Source organism: Schistocerca piceifrons, chromosome 1 (assembly GCF_021461385.2).
Source record: "Schistocerca piceifrons isolate TAMUIC-IGC-003096 chromosome 1, iqSchPice1.1, whole genome shotgun sequence".
NCBI classification, from domain to species: domain Eukaryota; kingdom Metazoa; phylum Arthropoda; class Insecta; order Orthoptera; family Acrididae; genus Schistocerca; species Schistocerca piceifrons.
The window spans coordinates 159170964-159189629 of NC_060138.1; positions in this window are offsets into that span (position 1 = coordinate 159170964).

Sequence of the window (18666 nt, forward strand, 5' to 3'; positions counted from 1 at the left end):
CTTGTAGATATCTGTTTAAGGATTTGGACTTTCCGTCTACTACTTCACAATATATTTATTTCCTTATTAAGTTTGTTGTAAATACAATAATACACTACAGTTCAAAAGGAATAATAATGTACATAATTACAAGACCATAAGGAAAAATGACATTTATTACTCCACATTAAGGTTGTTTTTTACCACAATGCTGTAACTAAAGTTTTTGATCACTTATCTCGTGATATAAACTGCCTGACGGAAAGTAATGTAAAATTTGAAAACCAACTGTGAAAGTTTCTCTTAGATAACTCCTTCTGTTCTGTAGAAGTGTGTAAAAGGTGGTGGGTAGGAACTACCAACTCACATCTGTATATCCTTTTTCCTTAAAGAAAAAAAAAAAGAAAAATAGAAAAACTTACAAACGTTCAGCACGTAGCCATATGCACAATTAAATTTTTGATGTGTATGCAAAATGACTCGTTCCATGTCATTACGATCTACCGTGCAGAATGATTCATGCAACACGAAACCGTTGTTGACGTTATGGTCTTCAGTCCAGAGACTAATTTGCAGCAGCTCTCCATGCTACTCTATCCTGTGTCAGCTTCTTCATCTGCAAGTAACTACAGCAACCTACATGCTTCTGAATCTGCTTAGTGTAGTCAACTCTTGGTTTACATCTACGATTTTTACCCTCCACGATTGCCTCCCATACTAAATTGGTGATCCCTTGGTGCCTCAGAACATGTCCTACCAACCGGTCCCTTCTTTTAGTTAGGTTGTGCCACAGTTTCCTCTTTTTCCCAGTTCTATTCATTACCTTCTCATTAGTTACGTGATCTACCCATCTAATCTTCAGTATTCTTCTGTAGCACCACATTTCGAAAGCAACACGGAAGTAACTTAAACTAAAACAATACTGATAAAGATGCAATCCTGCGATTTAGAGCGTCACAGACGTGTGAAAGTGGAAGGGCCTTTTCCATTGGGTACTATGGGAACATGATGTCCTCATATCGCACAAATACTCCAAGAAGACTGTCCTGCGGCGTCGGACATTTTCACCCGTTTGATTGAACCCTTGTTCATATGTTCCAAGAAAAAGACGCAAATGCCTTTGAGGAATATCTTTCCTACAGGCCAACACATGTTCTGCGCCGTATATCGTCCTACCATGACAACTGAGACATTCTTTAGTATCAGTACTTAACATCATTGATTCTACAACACTAACAATCTGTGCAATCTATGAAAATACTAATAGGTTATTGTTATTGTATGTTCTCATATGCTCGGATTTCTTTTATTGGATGTTATTACGAGGTACATTTCTTTTATATGTCATATGTAAGAAACAGTACTGTAACTTTACGGTTCATGCATAGTTAATGAGAGGTTGGAATTACACTCGTTAGAAAAACTGGAGAGAAATCCCCCTGTGTCTGGGAGGTGTTAACTCGCCAAAGGAAGAAGTGAAACGGTTTAGAGTTGGCATGCCAACAGTATGACAGTCAGTCTGTGGGCAACAGTCGAAGTATCCACGCCATGAAGAGGAAAGTGATACAAAATTATCTGCTAATTACATTAAACGAACCTCGGATAGAAATACTATCTTTATATTGCAGCGTGACTTTTGTGAAATGCTCTAAGATATGACGTCGCCAGGGAGAAATTTAACAGAGCAAATTGTAAGGAGAACCACGACTGCGTAACATAGTCCAGCGCCATCGTCGCAGCAGATCATCGCTTCGGCACCCTCGTGTTGTGTGAAGAATATTTGGAATTGTGCCAGTGCACGAATCAGCCAGTTTCTGGTAGTAAACAAACATATGTGTGAAATTTAAAGTATGTATGTTAGGAGAACAGTACTGACAGAAGTCATGTTATTTGTATTAGGATGCTGTCCCTGATCACAGAAGTTTCCAAGTGTCCATGAAAGTGAGAGTAACTGTTTGAAAATTTGGTAACATTAATTACTAAAGTGTTCAAAAATTTGAGTTACATCATTCATCAGTCTAGAATATACTGCAATAATTAAATTACGCCATGTGATCTGAAAATGAAATAGCTGTAGAAAATATTTGGTTTTAATTTCCTTACTTTTGCTTAAATAAGTGTTGCAAAATCTATTTACATGCTGTAGGTTGTGTGTGATTGAATGCTATAACAGTTTTAGGATCGCCATGTTCTAGAAATCATGTTGATATGTAATTAATTAACTTTAATCAAAGACCACGGCGTTTATTATGGTTACCAACTAACAAACGGTATGGTGTGGCAAATTTTATTATCTTCATGATGCTTAACAGTAGGGCACTTTCTAGAGGTAGTGAGTCATTCATTTTGCTAGCGTCTTCTCATATGATACACATTCTTACTGCTGCATTTTGAACACAAGGAAGAAAAAAATAGTTAATATTTATTCTTAATTTAACTGTACGGTTTGGACTGACTACCATTTTAGTTTTTCTGGCGACATACCATTATAGTTCCGTTTTAGTGTTTCATTCTCTCCTTTTAATACTAAATTAGGAAACGAAGTTCATAGACTGTTTGCTTTAACCCTTTAAACTTACGATCGCGATCACTACATTCTGTAGAAGGGGTAACACTTGCTAATGTTGCTTTATAGTACAGTATTTGAGAGCGCTATCGCTGATCTCCAGTATCCACACTGTAGGGAGAACTGTATTTTGTACAAAAGGGGGGGGGGGCGGATGGAAGGGGTGCAGCCTAAATTATAACTGTTTCAGACCACTACTCGATTGTTCCAGCGTGCAGTCATGGTGAAGAAGACTGTATAAGGAGAAGGAATGACATGGGTCGCCGAGCATGCAGAGCCGGCCTGAATGGCGATATGGAAACAATGCCTACCCTCCGATCCTTAAGCAGGGTAGGTACAGCGATTGGTCTAAATGGACGTTCTTTAGCGCTGACTACTCTATTAGGTATTAAAATATTTAGATTATTTTAGGTTATAGATAGTTTACTTTATCTTTCTGTGTAGTACTCAGTTGTGTGATTGCACCGATTAATTTGTTTAAGCCGAAGTGAGAAGTAACACAACATCGTCGATAATTTGTTATAAATTTTCCCTCTTCGATATTACTCCATTAATTTGGATCTGATCAGTGCCGTATACGTGCCTAGTTCAAAGAGCAGCAGCATGAGTTTCCAGTCCTCCCCTGGCCACCAACACACCGGATTAAAACCCAATCGAGAATCTGTTGGACCACCACGATCGGGCTTTTCGCGCCGTGGATCCTCAATCGAGAAACCTAGCGCTGCTGGCGACGGCACTGGATTCGGCATGGCTCCACATCCCTGGTGGTACCTTTCAGTAAATCAATGACTGTCTTCCTGCACATCTCGCAGCGTTTCGTGCTGAAGAAGGTGGTTATTCAAGCTTTTGACACGTGATCACATTAATGTGAGTGGATAGTGTAGAAACTGCTCATACAGCGTAACGCTCAGCCCGCTATCTTGCGAGACAGGCAACACCAAGATCGAATTCGTGTTGCGTATTATTGAGTCGAGGGGCATGAAAAGGAAGCAGTGGATGGGAAGGGAGTGAGACAGGGTTGTAGCCTCTCCCCGATGTTATTCAGTGTGTATATTGAGGCGATGACATTGTAATTCTGTCAGAGACATCAAAGGACTTGGAAGAGCAGTTGAACGGAATGGACAGTGTCTTGAAAGTAGGATATAAGATGAACATCAACAAAAGCAAAACGAGGATAATGGAATGTAGTCGAATTAAGTCGGCTGATGCTGTGGGAATTATATTAGGAAATGAGACTGGCAATGGCAAGGAAAGCGTTTCTGAAGAAGAGAAATTTGTGAACATCGAGAATAGATTTAAGTGTCAGGAAGTCGTTTCTGAAAATATTTGTACGAAGTGTAGCCATGTACGGAAGTGAAATATGGACGATAAATAGTCTGGACAAGAAGAGAATAGAAGCTTTCGAAATGTGGTGCTATAGAAGAATGCTGAAGATTAGATGGGTAGATCACATAACTGATGAGGAGGTATTGAATAGAATTGGGGAGGAGTTTGTGGCACAACTTGACAACAAGAAGGCACCGGTTGGTAGGACATGTTCTGAGGGATCAAGAGATCACAAATTCAGCATTGGAGGGCAGCGTGGAGGGTAAAAATCGTAGACGGAGACCAAGTGATGAATACACTAAGCAGATTAATAAGGATGTAGGTTGCAGTAAGTACTGGGAGATGAAGAAGCGTGCACAGGATAGAGTCGCATGGAGAGCTGCATCAACAAGTCTCAGGACAACATCAACATCAACATTATTGAGCGTAGCTACTGCACAGGCTAGCATGAGTGTGGTTATCAGGCGAGTTTCCAGGACCGTTTAGCCAACTGCTAGACCGGTCCCTCACAGAAAAGTGGTGCACATCACTCCACCCCGTTAGGTAACTGCTGCTCCAGGATACAACCGGTCACAAAATTAATTAAAATAAATTTGTTGAATCTGGAGTAGGTTTCCTTGGACCCCGCAGATCCACTAGGCGACATTAACGCTAAGAAAAAGGAGGAGGTTACGTAGCATTGTAGAAACGATGTAACGTGACAGACGTTTGTGCCAGGCGAGAGGAGGAGGATAAGCGACGCGGCTGTCACTCGCCCCACGCCCCGCTGCCTCCGTGTTGGCCCTCCACGTGGAGAGCTGCTCCGGAGTGACGGACAAGTCGCACCACTTGCCGCCCCGACTTCTTTTGTTTAGGGAATTATTATTTGGAGTGTCGCGCTGATTGTCGACCATTTATTTTCATTTGCAGCGCCCCTCCTCAAGCGGCGGAGAGGCACGCGCACCCCGAACACCCGCGTTAAAAAAAAAAAAAAAAAAGGAAAGTACACGGCAGGAAGAAAAGAAAGGGCAGGGGAGGGAACGGAAGAAAGAGAGCGTCGAGATGGCGGGGGCGAGGGCGTCTACGTCATTTGTCCGCGGGAATGCGGCGATACCCAGGTCGCGTGCTGCAGGGCAGGGCGCAGCGGCCGTCACAAAAGAAGGACCCGCGCGGGCTAACGGCGTGCGGGCCGCCTGCAGGACTCATTTGCTAATGACGCGAGGCCGGCGATTGGAGGCGGGGAGGGCCCAGACGGCGGAGGCGCGAGTTGGCAGCCACTTGCGAGCGCCGCTTTGCCCGCTTACTCCGCGGCCCCACACCGGTCCACACAGCTCTCCAGTGACACGGCTTCACACATCGGCCGGGAAGCTCCTGTTCTTTTACAACTGACACACAAATTTCCAAAACTAGATTCAACACAATTCATTTTACTGTCAGTCTCATTTCAGATCAGCTGATGCCGTTTTGTATCACTGCACATTAGAAAGTCACCCTCCGCGTTTCTCTGCCTGAATGTGAAGGATCCACTGTAGGCACACAGAAACCGATTTTACTAGTAGATAGATTCACTAAGGAGGCTTGTCCATCCACACATATTATATCATACACTACTGCCCATTAAAACTGCTACACCACGAAGATGACGTGCTACAGATGCGAAATTTAACCAACAGGAAGAAGATGCTGTGATTTGCAAATGATTAGCATTTCAGAGCATTCACACGAGGTTGGCACCGGTGGCGACACCTACAACGTGCTGACATGAGGATAGTTTCCAACCGATTTCTCATACACAAACAGCAGCTGACCCGCGTGTTCTGGTGAAAGGTTGTTGTGATGTCTCGTGTAAGGAGGAGAAATGCGTACCATCAGGTTTCCGACTTTGATAAAGGTCGGATTTTAGCCTATCGCAATTGCTGTTTATCGTATCACGTCATTGGTGCTCGCGTTGGTCGAGAGGTCGAGATCCAATGACTGTTAGCAGAATATGGAATCGGCGCGTTCAGGATGGTAATAGGGAACGCCGCGCTGGATCCTATCGACCTTGTATCACTAGCAGCCGAGATGACAGGCATCTTATCCGCATGGCTGTAACGGATCGTGCAGCCACGTCTCGATCCCTGAGTCAACAGATGGGGACGTTTGCCAAACAACAATCATCTACACGAACAGTTTGACGACGTTAGCAGCAGCGTGGACTATCAGCTAGGAGACCATGGCTGCGGTTACACTTGACCCTGCTTCACAGTCAGGAGCGCCTGCGATGGTGTACTCTACGACGAACCTGGGTCCACGAATGGCAAAATTTCATTTTTTTCGGATGAATCCAGATTCTGTTCACAGCATCATGATGGTCGCATCCGTGTTTGGCAACATCGCGGTGAACGCACATTGGAAGCGTGTATTCGTCATCGCCATACCGGCGTATCACCCGGCGTGATGGTATGGGGTGCCATTGCTTACACGTCTCGGTCACCTCTCGTTCGCATTGACGGCACTTTGAACAGTGGACGTTACATTTCAGATGTGTTACGATCCGTGGCTCTACCCTTCATTCGATCCCTGCGAAAACCTACATTTCAGCAGGATAATGCACGACCGCATGTTGCAGGTCCTGTACGTGCCTTTCTGGATACAGAAAATGTTCGACTGCTGCCCTGGGCAGCACATTCTCCAGATCTCTCAGATCTCTCACCAACTGAAAACGTCTGGGCAATGGTGGCCGAGCAACTAGCTCGTCACAATACGCCAGTGACTACTCTTGATGAACTGTGGTATCGTGTTGAAGTTGCGTGGGTAGCTATAACTGTACACGCCATCCAAGCTCTGTTTGACTCAATGCCCAGACGTATCAAGGCCGTTATTACGGCCAGAGGTGGTTGTTCTGGGAACTGATTTCTCAGGATCTATGCACCCAAATTGTGTGAAAATGTAATCACATGCCAGTTCTACCATAATATATTTATCCAATGAATACCCGTTTATCATTTGCTTTTCTTTTTGGTGTAGCAATTTTAATGGCCAGTAGTGTATATGATGTAAGTTCCACATCTCCTACTAAAGCGCTAGACAGATTTCAACCAAACTTGGCACCTTTATCGCTTGCTATCTACAAGATATCGCTGTGGGTGTAAGGACCACATACCTAACAAAGGGATGAATAGGAAGATGAAAAATAAGTGCAGCCCCAAGTCGAGAAAGTGTCGAAAATTTAGTCATTCAATATTTGAGAATGGGACCACTTTATGATTTGTAGTAAACTTTATATAAAATTTAAAAACCAATATGAAACTTTTTCTCGCTGCCAACCCGCACAAAATGATGGAAGAAAAAAAGTTGATCACTTATTGTATTTTCGCTGTTCAAGCAGTAAAACTGTAGAATCACATGTGACGTTTTATTTTATTACTTGTAAATGTACTGTCGACACATTTTGCAGACAGTGTGCACATTTACCATTGAATACACCTGCAAAATTATGTCGTTGTACTAGACGTAGTTCAGGAGATATGACGTCATAAACACTGACACGTGTGAAAAACTGCCGCATCATGCAGGCGCTTAAATTTATTACTTCTTTGTAACTACATACGCAACACATTTCACAGGCAGTATCCAAAATGCTATAGAATGTACCTACAAAAGTATATCATTGCACAGCACAGGCGATGTGACATTGTAAAAACTGAGCCGCGAGAAAACTGATCTGCAATGAGAAACTCTCTGGAGATACACACACTGATCATTCAGAACATTATGACAACAGCCGACCACGAGACTTAATGTCTCCTGATGGTGTAGCGGGCACGTGACGCAGTAAGGAAACGAGTGTAAGGAGAAGAGAGACCAACGGGCAGTCATTATAGCGAAGACACCGGTCGCATATTAGGATATCCAGTGATACAAGCAGTTTTGAAAAAAGGACACATTGTAGTGCTCTGCAGCTGAAAACGAGAATCTCTGAAACGTCGAAGCTGGTCTCCTGTTGGTGTAGTACTCTCGTGAGCACCTATGGAAAGTGGTTCAACGATGGTGAAATAACGTGTAGGCCGTATGGTATTGGACGACCACGTCTCACCACAAAATATAGAGGTCGGAAGATCCACCACTATGTAATTCCAGACAGGCAGCGATTTGTGGCAGATCTGACGGCAGATTACAATGTTGGTGCAGGCACAAATGTTTCAGAGCACACCATTCAAGGGCCATTGTAGAACACGGAGATCCACTCAACGTGTTCCTGTGATGACCCAACTACATCGTCAGTTATGATTGCAGTGGGGACAGCATTACTGAGTTTTCACGGTGGGCAATAGAAAAGTGTAGCCTTTCGAATGAATCGCATTTCTTGTTACACAAGGTCGATGGCTGGGTCCACAGGCACCGTCATCCAGGCGAATGGCCGCACGGAACGAGCACCACGCCACAGATGCAGGTCAGTGAGGGTACAATTATGCTGTGGGGGTAATATGGGGTCTGTGGTGGTAATAGAAGGCTTCATGACGTCAGTGACCTACATGAATATTATTATGGACAACCTGCATCGCTTCATGGTCTCCCCCTATAGCGATGAGGTCTTCCAGCAGGATAACGGTCTGTGTTTCAAAGGTCAGAATCATGCTACAGTGATTTGAGGGGCATTACAGTCGACTCACATTAATGTCTTTGGCAGCAAATGTATCTGATTTGTATCCGATGCAGCACGTATCGGGCGCAAGCTGTGTGCCTGTAAACCAACATATCATAATTTGCGGGAATTGCTTGACCTGAGCGTAGACATCTGGTGCCATATAATTCTGGAATCCTGTCAAGGACTTGTAGAATCCATACCAAGCAGTGGTCATGTGTACAACTATTTGTGAGATGTGTTAAATTTATATGAAATATATGTGACATTTAAGTAAATAGGCAAAGCCGTACAAAAAATAATCTTATCCTAAGCCACAGGACCGATTTCCAGAAAACTTCGTACACATGTTACTTCCTATGTGGAAAGAAATGCTGTGGGGGTAAGAACCAGCAACCTCCTATTAAGTAAGCGTGATAACCTGGAGAGTGACAGGGGGTAGGAAGAGATGGATAACAAAGAGGTGGAAAAAGGAGAGGGACACAGGTATGGGGGAGGAGGAAATGTACAAGGAAAGGGGAGGATGAAATGGACAGAGAGAGGAAAATGAGATCGACAGGGGAAGGACAGTGGGACTGAGAGAGGAGGAGGAGGAGAAGAAGGAGGAGGAGGAGGAGGAGGAGATAGAAAGAGAAAGGGGAAGGAGATGGACAGGGAGAAGGGAAAGATGAGTTGAATGGAGATGGAGGTCAGTAACGGACACAGGGGTTGAGAAAGAGATAAAGCATGAGTAGGTGAACTTCCAGGGAGACAAGGATACAGGTTGTAGGGGAAGGAGCAGATGAAGAGAGGGGAAACAGCAGATGGACAGAGAGAGTAGGGAGGATCAGGTGAGCAGAGAGATGGGGAATAGTAGACGTACAAAGAAAGGGACAGGAGGAGATGGAGGAGGTGGACAGAGAGAGGGAGGGTAAGAGATGGTGAGAGAGGGGGGTGGAGGGGACAACGAGAGGAGGAAAGAAGACAGACTAAAAGAACTGGAATAAGTAGGTGTCTGCACGAAGCTGGGTAGCTAGTATAATGTATAAATCGTGAAAATTTATCGAACTATAATGAATTAAGATACCCTGTCACGTTCTTCTGTCATTGTTTAAGGCTAATCTCAGGAACGACTGCAGGGATTTTGATATGGTTTTGACTAAAACAAACTGATTCATGAGGAATGTTTGTGTTTATAATTCAATATCGCTGCGCCAGACAAGTCGTCCGGCCGTAGGTACACTCACTGAGCCGAGATGGGTAGCTGGATTCTTTATAAAATGAGTTTCCCAAGACAGTACTGTAGCTTACATGTGGATACAGAATACACTATGACATCTAAATTTTGACCTCAACTAACTTTTAACATGCTAAAAATAGCCATAATCTATTTCATTTGCACGGATAATTAATACAAGCACATGAAAAATAATGCGTTTTATACAACTTCGCTAAAAACCTCGATACAGGCCCTTACTTCCTTTATTTACGTGGAGCTGTGGTTTTTTTGCACCTTAATAGCAAGTCTCTGTTGTACATAATTGACAAAAATCCTTTGTAGGCATAATAAGAAATCACGGATACGGAAACATGTACTGTTGGTTAAACAGTTTGAATGTCGTGCCGCCTGTAAGTTTACTGAGTATGCATGCTATTACCAATCAAGTGGTCCCTTTGGTATAAAGGATCAATTTTCCAGATTACAGGTATAACCTATCGCATTTTCATTTGAAATTGTTGTAAATGCTTCTTATTTTAACATGAAATGAAGTTATATTCATTGACTTCAACAGAATGGATAATACGACCTTCAGGCCAAAAAGGCGTTGTGGTTTATGACATGCTTGGTGAAAAATATCCGTACATTTAGTTAATGTCCGTGTTGTTGTTGTGATCCTCAGTCCAGAGACTGGTTTGATGCAGCTCTCCATGCTACTCCATCCTGTGCAAAATTCTTCATCTCCAAGTAACTACTGCACCCTACATCCATCTGAATCTAATTAGTGTATTCATCTCTTGGTCTACCTCTACGATTCTTACCCTCCACGCTGCCCTCAAATACTAAAGAGGATATCCTTTGATGCCTCAGAACATGTCCTACCAACCAATCCCATCTTCTATTCAAGTTGTGACACAAATTCCTCTTCTCCCCAATTCTATTCAGTACCTCCTCATTAGTTACTTGATCTACCCATCTAATCATCAGCATTCTTCTGTAGCACCACATTTCGAAAGCCTTTATTCTCTGCTTGTATAAACTATTTACTGTCCATGTTTCACATCCATACATGGCTGCACTCCATACAAATAAGAAGAAATTTCCTGAAACTTAAATCTATACTCGATGTTAACAAATTTCTCTTCTTCAGAAACCTTTTCTTGCTACTGGCACTCTGCGTTTTATATCCTCTCAACATCGACCATCATCAGTTATACTGCTCCCAATATAGCAAAATTCAACTGCTACTTCAAGTGTCTCATTTCATAATCTAATTCCTTCAGCATCACCTGATTTAGTTTGACTACATTCCATTATCCTCATTTTGTTTTTGTTGATTTTTATCTTATATCCTCCTTTCAAGACAATATTCCGTTCAACTGCTCTTCCAGTCCTTTGCTGTCTCTGACAGGAATACAGTGTCATCGGCAAACCTCAAAGTTTTTATTTATTCTTCATGGATTTTAATTTTTCTTTCATTTCTATTACTGCTTGCTCACTATACAGATTGAATAACATTGGGAATAGGCTACAACCCTGTCTCACTCCCTTTCCAACCACCTCTGCCCTTTCATTCCGCTCGATTCTTACAACGGCCACCTGGTTTCTGTACAAATTGTAAATAGCCTTTCGCTCCCTCTATTTTACCCCTGTCACCTTCAGAATTTGAAAAAGAGTATTCCAGCCAACACTGTCAAAAGGTTTCTCTAAGTCTACAAATGCTAGAAACATAGGTGTGATTATCCTTAATCCCTCTCCTTAGTCGAAGGGTCAGTATTGCCTCAAGTGTTCTAACATTTCTGCGGAATCAGAACTGGTCTTCCACAAGGTAGGCTTCTACCAGTTTTTCCATTCGTCCGTAAGGAATTCATATCAGTATTTTGCAGCCGTGACTTATTAAGCTAATAGTTCGGTAATTTTCATACCTTTCAACACCTGCTTCCTTTGGGATTGGAATTATTATATTCTACTTGAAGTCTGAGGGTATTCCGCCTGTCTCATACATCTTGCTCACCAGATGGTAGAGTTCTGTCAGGGCTGGCTCTCCCGAGGCTATCAGTAGTTCTAATAGAATGTTGCCTACTCCTGGGGCCTTGTTTCGACTCAGGTCTCTCAGTGCTCTGTGAAATTCTTGACGCATTATCATATCACCCATTTCATCTTCATCTACGTCGTCTTCCATTTCCACAATATTGCCCTCAAGTACATCGCCCTTGTATAGAGCCCTCTATACATCGTTCGACCTTTCTGCTTTCCTTTCTTTGCTTAGAAATGGTTTTCCATCTGAGCTCTTGATATTCATGCGTGTTTCTCTTTTCTCCAAGGATCTCTTTAATTTTCCTGTAGGCAGTATCTATCTTACCCGTATTGATATACGCCTCTACATCCTTACATTTGTCCTCTAGCCATCCCTGCTTAGCCATTTTGCACTTCCTGTCGATCTCATTTTTGAGACCTTTGTATTCCTTTTTGCTTGCGTTATTTACTGAATTTCTTATTTTCTCCATTCATTACTTAAATTCAACATCTCTTCTGTTACTAGACCTCGTCTTTTTACCTACTTGATCCTCTGCTGCCTTGACTATTTCACCTCTCAAAGCTACCCATTCTTGTTCTGTAGTATTCCTTTCCCCTGTCCTTGACAACTTATCCCAAATGTTCCCTCTAAAAAACTGTACAACACTTGATAGAAAATCAGCCCTCTGCCACTATTTGTAACAAATTAACCTGACAATGCTAGGAGTGTCTCCTCAGAATTTAAATCAAAGAATGGTCTATATTCTATAACATGCTCACAGAATTATGACTAAAAACGTATGATAGAGTATACGTACGGAACCGTCGTGAAAAACTGGCAGTAGTTATATGTCATTTATAAAATAATAAATATGCCAAAAGGGCATTAGTCACAAAAATATTAAAGATACAGAAAACTGTGATGTCGAGCCACGAAGGGCTGGTCGTTACTTACGTGGTGCAGGTTGCAAAACGTAAAACGAAAGACAACGACGAATGTGCAGCGATGCCACCACCGGTGGCATTAGCAGCGCGGCAGCCGCGCCGGCCCCGGCAGAGGCTGCCGCGCCGGCCGCCATCGCAGCAGACAGTGGCTAGCTCGTCCGCGCTCGTCCGCGCCGATGAGTTAGACCCGGTCGTGCAAGCCCTGTCTCCACCTGAGTGCTCGAAAATACCCAGAGCACCACTGAAATCGACAATAACAAGGTTAGTGTCCTAGAGGAGTCTGTCGGCAAAGCTAACGATTAAGTACGTATCACTGAAAAACAGGTGGGTGACAGAAAGAATGCGATTGAAAAATATCAAAGACGCAATTATCTTAGAATATTCTGTGTGCCCAATGAACATGGTGAAAGAGGAAGTCTTCTTATAATGAAATTCATATACTATTATACCATCTGAAACACTCCGAGGTCTTTGCAGCAAAGAAGAAAACATATGAAAAGATAAAAATATGGAACAGTTCAGTCTCACTTCACGTTGCAAAACGTGTGGATAAGGGATGGCAGGATAATCGTAAAAACAGCTACGGAAAAGCACCTAGTGAGCAAAAACTCGGTACTTGGAAACCTAATCTCTGCGATCCCGAAGTGATGTTTTGTATAGAAACATTTTGTTTCGTATTGTTTTCGTTGAAAACGTGTTCCTGTTATCTTCATTTCTTTGTTTAGGTTTAGCTTTTAGTATTAGTTGCAAAATTTTTATTCATTTTTATATCTACAATACCAATATAATAGTTAATTCATTATTAGTTCACTAATCTCATAGGGTTTTGATTCGGAATATTAATACAGTGCCAAATTATCATTTTATTGATTAGTGACATAACCTTAGATATTCTTTTTTCTCTGCTACTCTTACTGTTTCTTTTTACGTTATTATTTTATTTCTGTTTCAGTATAATCCGTTTCTGTTACTGTCTCATTGTTATTATTATTGTTATAGTATAATCACTCTCTTATTAAAATTGTCTTGATAATACATTGTTCGTCTTTATTTTCGGCCATAATGGCTATGTTTGTGCACCGTGACTATGTGGGATAATTATTTATTTCTAATTCCTGCTACAAGTCACTTTTTTATTTTATGTTTAATCTAACTGACCTAAACTCAGGCAGTTATAAGGAGTCATAGAGTTTGACGTGAACCTCGAACCACAATGTAATTCGACATTTCTCACATCAACAGACATTGGTAGATGTGAAGGAAGTGACGAGAGACATAAAAATAATAGGATTGACCATGGACCGAACCCTAGACCTTTGGAATTGTATTCTGATACTTTACCACTTTTTTTTTCTTCCCTGGAGCTCTTCCAATTCAGGTGTTGGCCCCTATCAACCATACTACCCTCAAAAACCCACCTAACATAAAAGCTGAAACAAAACTACTGCCACCTCCACTTTCACCCTAAAAGCTAACTATGGCGATCGTTAGCCACCACCTCAGGCTCCACCCACGAACAAAAGTTAAATACACCACTGGTCGTTTTGCTAAAAAAAGGATAAGTTAAAGGGCAAAATACTTTAATTATATTTTATTTGTTTCATTTTTAAGTTATTAAGCTTTTCTTTGTTAGCCGGCCGCGGTGGTCTAGCGGTTCTAGGCGCTCAGTCCGGAACTGCGCGACTGCTACGGTCGCAGGTTCGAATCCTGCCTCGGGCATGGATGTGTGTGATGTCCTTAGGTTAGTTAGGTTTAAGTAGTTCTAAGTTCTAGGGGACTGATGACCACAGATGTTAAGTCCCATAGTGCTCAGAGCCATCTTTCCTTTGTTATTTTTCTTTATCTTAGTTTGGGTGTGTCCAACGAGACCATGGGATGTTTCTGTCGTCCTCTCGTTCAGGGAGGGTGAAACACCCTATAATTACCGTTGATGTGCTATGTAGTGTCTCTTCTCACACCTGGTACACCCCAATGGTCTGTAGGGCGCATAAACAACTTTCCCATGTACTTCGCAAAGAGCAAACCATAAGATGCCTTGCGCTACAAAACCGTGTGGCTGCTCATTAAATACTACAAGAAATCCTACAACCCCGCAACGCCCTCACTAAAACGTATGACAACGCCATACCCTTAATCCATATCGTGGCGTTATGACGAGTAGCAGATTAGTAAATGACGTCGGAATGTATCAGTTCGGTGGACTCAACATGCAGACTTGTGAGGAGCCAACAGTCTGTAGACGTACCACAAACGAAACGGTGCATGTCGGTGTCGACAGCGGCGCATCTGAGTCGGTGGGTGGGGAGTTTTTCAGTCGTTATCACATATCACAGCGCCCTCACCGCGGTGGGAAGGAAAGGGGAATGTATGTTGCTCCACACCCGCTTCCAGCCAAACGCCGGATGTCGGCGTTCAATCACATTAGCAGCAGCATCCATTGAAGGTAGCGGTAGAGGGTTCTTGGTTCTAGGAGCCGTTGTGGCCGGTAGGACATCCAACAGATAACTCAAGTCGACCAGATAGGTGCGAATGTGACGCAGTGCTGACGCGATATGTCAAACGGAAATCGGTGGCCGGAGGGACTGAGGCGCCACCTCCTCAATCAGTGCACCAGTGAGGGCTCCTCGTCTGAAGTACGTAGGTGATGCATCGTCCGCAGAAACAGAGCGCGCGAAGGCTGCATGTGTGGGCAACGTTAGTGTCTCGTTACGGGTCTTGAACACCCTACTATCGCTGACGAAATGACCAAAGGGTGCCTGGAGCTTGGCAACTACTGAAGCGGCGGTTGGAAGAACGTGTGTGTAATGATTAAGTTTCAGAGCGAGGTAGACGTTGACGAAATGAAAGGTACGGAGACGAACTTGCTTACGGATCACATTAAGTAGTCTACGACACGTAGCTACTGCCGTACGCAGCACGTTATCATAGGTCACCTTCAAACACTTCATCGCCGGGACCTTAGTAATGGGCACTGGCGTACTCATGTTCAGTCCTCTGCCCATTTCCATGTAGAGCAACTTCTGGAGGTTGGTGTGACTCCCGGCCGCCTCGCCTATCGCTGAAGCCATGCGATCACCGTACATATATGCTTTGCCGACCTTGCCAAGAAAACTAAATCGCATAGGAACAACATTTAAAGTGCGTTTTGCGGAGGCGAATGCTCTCCAAACGATGTATTAGACCATGAAATGCAGGCTCGAGGGCGACGGCGAAGAGAAAGGCTGACAGAGGTCATCATTGTCGTATTGAGCACTCAATAATGAACGGTGGCGATCGGTGGCCATTCACCAGGACTGTGGAAGGAGCTCCGTGGATGAGACGGAGAACCACACCTGCTGATATTGCGGAGAGATAACCTGTAAGAAAGACAACCTGTAAGAAATGGTGCTCAACTTGGTCAAATACGTGGTCCAGGTCAAGCGCCTCGGTTGGGGGGGCTTCTAAGCGGCATGCTGACATGAGCGCCACCACGTCTTTAAAAGAGCTTAACGCCATGTGTCTATTACTGTCACCTCCTAGAAGACATGTTAGGTCGGCATGAATGATATCTTTGAGATACCTTTGAGAGTAGCGAGGAGGCGAGCACAAAGTATATGGGCGAAAAGCTTGTAATCTGAATTCATTAATGTCAACGACCGGAAGTCTTGCAGTCCGCACCCTCCAAAAATCGGGGAGCGGGGGGGGGGGGGGGGGGGGGGGAAGTTTGGATCCCGGAGTTCGCAGCACGTCTGGTGCCAAACTTCCCCCATCATATCATAAAAGATGCTATAAAATTCAAGGGTAAGACTCATGTCCAAGGGATTTGTTTCTGGCTCCCATCGACAAGTCATGCGCATATCTTCCCACGTGACGGCCTCTGAGGTTCTGGCGCCACCTTGCGCCCTACCCGAAGGTGGGAGGTAGTGCAGGACATACGTCAGGTTGTTGAGCTGCTAGATTGAGAGTAAGATAATAATCTGTGAGGACGCGGGAGACGGCGCTGTGTCTCTCTGCACGTTGTCCACCCTCGAAATAACTGTCATTAAGTCACCTCTTACGATGTCCCCGTTCTCTGACGACGTGATAATGAGAAGCACATCCATCTGGGATGGAATCTGGCATTCTCGCTCGAACCCACGTGCCGTTCAATCCGTCAGTCGTCATCTGCAGAAGCCACGCCTGTGTCACTCCCGACACTTAAAAAACTGTAGCCTTCCCAAGTGACTGTTGGATGATTAAAGTCTCCTCACAATATGATTGTTGGCACTCTGGTGAAGGTTGTTGCGACGATAGTCATCGCAAGTACATTTAGTAAAATTCAGAGGTCGGTAGGTGCCAAAGCGCCCTGTCTCGTCCATACGCCACGATCGTGCGAGGAATAGCTGGTTTGGCGCAGTGTCCAACATCGTGTCGCGGAATCGTAGGATTGACGTCGTCTCTCACATTAGTGGCAGGTATCAGTGACGACTACATGGGAAGCCTCTTCCCGGAGAATGTTGAAGTTAAGATTCCAAGGTCCTCTACTACGGCCCGTCTGCTGTCGTGGCAGAGACACTGCGTGGATGGTCGTTGAATGCAGTGGGTCATAGCTCGGCACCGACAGTCGCTGCCCGAAGACCTCGGAAACATAAATCATGACCAATCCGCTGGCCGAGTGGCTGGTGAAGTGTGTATAGGCGTGTCGGTCACCGTGGATTGGTGTCCATGTTTATCGCAAAGCGAGCTCTCTGACCATAGCATGAAGGGCTGGACATGGGACTTGGTGAGGGACCTGATCCTCAGGGCGTAGGACTCTGTTAAAGTTTCCGACCACCACGAAGCGCTCTGTAGTAACTTGAAACAATGGAGCTACCTCACTAGAGTAATAGAGCGTTCGCTCTCGACACTTCGCAGTACCAGACGGGGCATAAAGATTCTCAAGGCGGACTGCGCCCATGGTGAGAGCAACGCCTCGTGCTGTTGGTAAATACTGAATGTTCGTTGTTTCTAGGCCATCGCGTAGTAGTATCGCCGTGCCACCATCACCTTCGGTAGTTGTGTTGACCGAAGACGTCTATTCATGAACATACAGGAGCAGATCATGCTGTACCTGTTGATGAAACACATCAATGTCCGCCGCCAGAATTACGTCCTATAGCAGCTCAGTTTTGATTGTGGAAGTAATGCTGTTGACATTTACTGTACCTGTCTGACACACCTTGGTCGTTGGATAGTACCTTGTCGTACCCTGCAGTCGTTTAAGCCAGCAAACGCCACGTCGTCCGTTTGACCGTCCCTGTCAACCGCATCATACGTATTCCTGATCCGCGGATACAAGATATCCGTCCGACGATCAGCCGGCCGTGGGCATAATCTTGTCTGCTATTCTTTCCATTTGTGTCCCAGACGCCCAATCGCCAAGCTGGAGGTGTGGTACTTTACGCGATGGATGACGTTCATCTGGTGTCTTAGCCGCAGAATCGCCAGGGAGCTCGTCGATGGGTTGAGCATCCTCTACTTGTCTTTATCTTTGGACGGAATTTGCCAGCAGCGAACCAGGAGTCATTGTAGTGAGGTCCACAGCACAGGCCACAGAGGTATTTTGCTCATCCTCCTGCAACGCGTCACCATCTCGCGAAGCATTTCCTATTGATAGCCTCGTCTTCTTTCGTCGTCTAGGCGACTTCTGCTTGCGGGAAGGCGTGTCCGCGTCCTGTGGATCACGACAAACTGTAGGCACCTCCCGCATCTCTGTGCCCAAGGTCGAATCGACCTTCTGGTGCTGTCCTTCCTCACACGGCTGGGGTGCAGTCGTCGCAGCTGTCGAGCACGTCAACGGTTCCGATACAGGCCGCGTCGGCGTGGGCTCGGAAACCGGGCCCGCCGGGGTCGGCAACTGGAACTGAACAACGTCCGGGAGCGTCATGTTCCTCGCTGCCTCAATGTATTTGTAATAGGCCGTGTTGTCGGTTGCAATGTAGGCGTCGTGTCTGCGTGTGGTATCTGGACGAGGCGTCTCCGCAGGCATTCAGAGCGAACATGCCCTTCCTGCCCGTACCCCGAACAAGTCTG